The following is a 6,000-nucleotide window of genomic DNA, read 5'->3' as shown; positions in this document are numbered from 1 at the left end:
GAATCACTTGATTATGAATCACTTGATGCTTGCGAACCATGCCTCATGGACAAGATGACTAAGACTCCGTTCTCCGGGACAATGGAGCGAGCAACTGACTTATTGGAAATAATACATACTGATGTATGCGGTCCAATGAGTGTTGAAGCTCACGGCGGGTATCGTTATTTTCTGACCTTCACAGATGATTTAAGCAGATATGGGTATATCTACTTAATGAAACATAAGTCTGAAACATTTCAAAATTCAAAGAATTTCAGAGTGAAGTGGAAAATCATCGTAACAAGAAAATAAAGTTTCTACGATCTGATCGTGGAGGTGAATATTTGAGTTATGAGTTTGGTCTTCATTTGAAACAGTGTGGAATAGTTTCGCAACTCATGCCACCTGGATCACTAGAGGGGTGTGTGATGTTTGTGAGAATAGTGAGAAGAAGATGCTTGCATTTCTGTTGTGGTTGAACATTGCATGCAATGTGCTCGTTTATGGGAGAAAATAAGAATTGTTTATAAATTCATTTGCTAGCCCTGAAATGCATGGGCAATCCACCAGTAGTGTGAACATGTGAGATGTTCAAAGGACTAGAATTGTGATTGTACGTGGAGATTGAGACCTTTGTTGGGCTAAGGAAGATTGCAACCAGATGTGCAGATGAAATTGCAACCGTGTATAGGCTCAATCCCGGGCTACCTAGAGGTGGGTTTACATGCCTCACGCTGGGTCCAGGCCAAATTGCGCCCCAGCCCTTGCCTAAGTCTTGACCATGATAAAACTCAAAGAAGAGTAAACCTATAGCACGTAGTATTACCTGAAATTCACTTTGGCACATGGGAGCATATGCTCCTGCCATCGGAAAAACATTCCAAAGTGTCAAAAATTTCGAACAAAAATTTAACGCGTACATTTCGATATTCTATGTGTGCACGCCAAGTTTTGTGGAAAACTAGCATTTTCTATGGCTTGTGTAAAAAAGACAAAGAAACGTCTCGTGAAAAGCCTTTTTAACCACTGAATTTTGTCTTTTTCACACGCGACACAAAAATTGTCGGTTTTTTGCGAAACGACTTTGTGAGTACGCAGAATGTCGAGATGTATGGACAAAACATTTTATCGGAATTTTTGACATTTCAAAATACATTTAGAGCATATTTTAAAAACCAGGAGCACATGCTCCTGGGTGCCAAAACGCCCCTCTTGTGTGTCGCAGCGAATAATGCACACACCCGAATTCCCTATATGACGCACGTTGCATCAAATTGCTGGTGTACCCATTTGACGCTACACATGCTTCCGGTTTAGGTGCGTTCTTTAAGATTTTGTCCGGTTTTCTAATTGGGGTTTTTCCTGTTTGTTTCATTATTATTTTTGTTTTGTTCTAGTTTATTTATTTTTTGCTCCCCTTTTCCCTTTTTGTTTTCAAAACATTCCACAATTATTTTTGTGATTTCATAAAAAATGTTTATAAATTGAAATTTGTTCTCGTTTAAATTTTGTTCTGAGCTTAAAAAATGTTCTCGCTTTCAAAAATTGTTCATAGATCCAAAAAGTGTTCACGTTTCCAAATTTGTTTGGAGTTTACTAGCACATATACCCGTGCCTTGCAACAGGAGATAAATTAGTGTGTCCATTGAAACTTTCATCACGACAACATCCATTTCAACGTGAGGTAAATTAGTGTGTCCATTGAAACGTTCATCACGACAGCATCCAAACAATGCCATCCGGCGACGATGGGGGCGCAAGCCAAGGTCTTAAACACATTAGCAAAAATTGCTCAATTAGGGCATTTGCTTTTCCTCATTAAAATCGGATTAGTAATTTCACAAAATCAGTTTAATATTTCAGACTACTGGACTTTGAAAGGATTAATTATTATGTGTTTCGTTTTCTTTTTGTTTTGCGCATCTTTCATTGGTATGCCTAATTTCCCATTAAACTCATTAAGGTGCGGTAGAATGGTGGCCAATCAGCTATGCCACGTGGCGCATGCTGGTTGGTCACGGTGAGAAAGTTTTTGATTTTTCTAGAGTTTTTTAAATGACAGTGAGACTTTTTCCTTTTCCTTTTCGAGAACTTTTTTTGAGTCTTTTTCTTTTTCTTTCTGAGATGGATGCTAACCCTAACCCTAACCCTAAACCCTAAACCCTAAACTCTAAACCTAAACCCTAAACCCTAACACTAAACCCTAAACCCTAACCCTAACCCTAAACCCTAACCCTAAAGCCTAAACCCTAAAACCCTAAACCCTCGAGGAAGAGCAGGGCGTCGCGGGAGAGGAAGTCGAGCAGGGCCGACTTGCACGCCGGCGGCGGTGGCGAGGTGCGGAGGAAGGTCGTGGGGAAGTAGAGGCCGTCGACGACGGAGAGCTGGGTGGCGATGCGGTCCATCGCCGCGGGCTCCATGGCGAGCGGTGGTGGCGGCCTAGTGGGTCGGCGCCGGAGGAGGGGTTGGCTGGTTCGGTCAGGCTTTGGCGGTGCGCGGATTTGTGGGTTGGGCTTTGAACTCTTCTATGGGGTCGGTTTCGTTTTCTAATGGGCCGTAATGCCGTAGTGGTGTGTCCATCGTGAACGGATCAAAAGGTGACAATTAGTTTTTTTCTCAAAAGAAGTAACAGTTAGTTATAAAGATAAAGTAGGAGTACTAATTAATATTTAAAGATTTTTTTGCCAGGATAATAACGATAACTTCATGAACATTATATCTGATAGTTTTCAATAATTCTAAAAAAATACAGTACGTTAGAACATCGATGTACCCCTTCGCAAAGAAAGAACATCAATGTACATTATAAACGTGCTAAATTTCACAAATAAACTCATATTTGTGTAGGAATGTATTTAAAACCAACTGTTGTTATCATCCGCAAAAAAACAACATTTGTTAGGCCTGAAATTTTCTCCTTAATCTGATGAGGGTTAAATGAACAGAAATGCTAAAAATATGACGTCAGATTTCTAGGCATGGCAAAACTGACGTTTTCATGGCAATTTATATTCGGTGCGATGATGCAATTTTAGTTTGCAAGCACAACAATTTTCTGGCAAAAAAATGAAGCGGATTTGCCATGCTTGCCAACTAAAGTTGCCATTCTCGACGAACATAATTTGCCATTAAAAATGTTCGATTTATCATGCCTAAAAGCTGATGTTGCTGAATATCCGGGTCCGAAATGATTGAAGTCATTATGTTTGCCTTAACAACGTGATTATCCTATTGTTTATCGACCCTTAGTAGCTGCAAATATTTACATACATATATGTCCTAAAAATTGAAAAAAGTCCATGGCGGCAGGCTCCATGGTGAGCGGCGGTGCGTCGGCGCCGGAGGGGGGGTGGTTCGGGCTTTGGCAGTGCGCGGGTGTGTTGGGCTTTGAACTTTTCTCTATGGGTTCGGTTTCGTTTTCTAATGGGCCGTAAGGCCGTCGTGGTGTGTCCATCGTGAACAAATCAAAATGTGACAATTAGATCAACTCGAAAAAGAAGGTAACAATTAGACCCATTGTCCAATAACAATTACTTCTTCTCAAAAGAAGTAATAACAATTATTAGTTTTAAAGAGAAAGTAGGAGTACTAAATAATATTTAAAGATTTTTTTGCGAGGATAATAAAGATAACTTCATGAACATTATATTTGATAGTTTTCAATAATTCTAAAGAAAATACAGTATGTTAGAACATCGATGTACCCCTTCGCAAAGAAAGAACGTTGATGTACATTATAAACGTGCTAAATTTCACAAATAAACTCATATTCATGTAGGAATGTATTTAAAACCAACTGTTGTTATCATCCGCAAAAAAAACCAACATTTGTTAGGCCTGAAATTTTCTCCTTAATCTGATGAGGGTTAAATGAACAGAAATGCTAAAAATATGATGTCAGATTTCTAGGCATGGCAAATCTGACGTTTTCATGGCAATTTATATTCGGTGCGATGATGCAATTTTAGTTTGCAAGCACAATAATTTTCTGGCAAAAAAATGAAGCGGATTTGCCATGCTCGCCAACTAAACTTGCCATTCTCGATGAACATAATTTGCCATTAAAAATGTTCGATTTATCATGCCTAAAAGCTGATGTTGCTGAATATCCGGGTCCTAAATGATTGAAGTCATTATGTTTGCCTTAACAACATGATTATCCTATTGTTTATCGACCCTTAGTAGCTGCAAATATTTACATACATATATGTCCTAAAAATTGAAAAAAGTCCATGGCGGCAGGCTCCATGGTGAGCGGCGGTGGGTCGGCGCCGGAGCGCGGGGGGGGGGGGGGGGGGGGGGGGTGGTTCGGGCTTTGGCAGTGCGCGGGTGTGTTGGGCTTTGAACTTTTCTCTATGGGGTCGGTTTCATTTTCTAATGGGCCGTAAGGCCGTCGTGGTATGTCCATCGTGAACAAATCAAAAGGTGACAATTAGATCAACTCGAAAAAGAAGGTAACAATTAGACCCATTGTCCAGTAACAATTACTTCTTCTCAAAAGAAGTAATAAAATTATTAGTTTTAAAGAGAAAGTAGGAGTACTAAATAATATTTAAAGATTTTTTTGCGAGGATAATAAAGATAACTTCATGAACATTATATTTGATAGTTTTCAATAATTCTAAAGAAAATACAGTATGTTAGAACATCGATGTACCCCTTCGCAAAGAAAGAACATCGATGTACATTATAAACGTGCTGAATTTCACAAATAAACTCATATTCGTGTGGGAATGTATATAAAACCAATGGTTGTTTTCATCCGCAAAAAAGCCCAACATTTGTTAGGCCTAGAATTTTTCTCCTTAATCTGATGAGGGTTAAATGAACAAAAACGCTAAAAATATGACGTCAGATTTCTAGGCATGGCAAATCTGACGTTTTCATGGCAATTTATATTTGGCGCAATTATGGAAATTTTAGTTTTCAAGCACAATAATTTCCTGGCAAAAAGAAAAAGCTGAAGCGGATTTGCCATGCTCGCCAACTAAAATTGCCATTCTCGACGAACATAATTGCCGTTAAAAAATGTTCGATTTATCATGCCTAAAAGCTGACGTTCGCTGAATATTCGGTTCCTAAATGAATTGAAGTCATTATGTTTGCCTTAGCAACGTGATTGTCCTATTGTTCATCACCCCTTAGCAGCTGCAAATATTTACATACATATATGCCCTAAAAATTGAAAAAAGTCCTGACGGTCTTTTTTAAGGCAGAGGCCGAGCAAGGTCGGCGGTGCAGCAAGTGATCAACATGCCCAAGGGACATGCCAGTTGGGAAATTTTGACACAAGTGGTCTCATGCATGGGAAAGCTTGCCCTAGCGATGTACAACAGGAGGCCAAGGTTGTGCTGCAGGGTTACACAAGTATAGTTTGAGCAAAATATTTGGGGCTCCCTACACCAATGGACCGAATGGTATGAGGGATTTTTCACATCATCCAAGCGCAACTTCTGAAAGGAATGGTGTGCAATACGAAGGATTTTCTAACGGCGGCAAAGAAATCCTCGTCAAGGTAGTTATGCAATCCCACCGACCTATTTGATGGATGTCTTTAAACTTCCCGGGCCTTTATGAAGAACTCATGAAAATCATGAGAGAGTTTTGATGGGGTGCAAGCAAAGGTATCCATTGCACCCACTAGATCTCCTGGGAATATGCATGATCCATCACAAACCTTGTGGTGGTATGGGTTTATGATATTTACAACTCTTTAATCAGGTAGTGCTGGCTAAACAGACATCGATCCTTTTGTTGCGACATGCTAAGTTTTCTCCCCTGTTGCTAGTAGGTTGATGGTTTGCATGCCTGACACACATGTTTTGGCCTTACTTGTGTGTCCATAACTCAAAATAGGTGACCTAACAGCCGCCGCCCGACTAAACATACCAATAGTCACCAAATTCATATGGGCTACTGACGAGTAGGCAATGATCATCTTAAGATCGATCTGTCTTAAAGTGGTCAGGAAGAATATATTATAATATCAGATGGTGCAAAGAGCCCCTAGGAAGCCCT

The sequence above is a fragment of the Aegilops tauschii genome, chromosome 2 (assembly GCF_002575655.3).
Source record: "Aegilops tauschii subsp. strangulata cultivar AL8/78 chromosome 2, Aet v6.0, whole genome shotgun sequence".
In the NCBI taxonomy this organism is placed as follows: Eukaryota; Viridiplantae; Streptophyta; class Magnoliopsida; order Poales; family Poaceae; genus Aegilops; species Aegilops tauschii.
Note: the sequence above shows the minus strand (reverse complement) of the source record.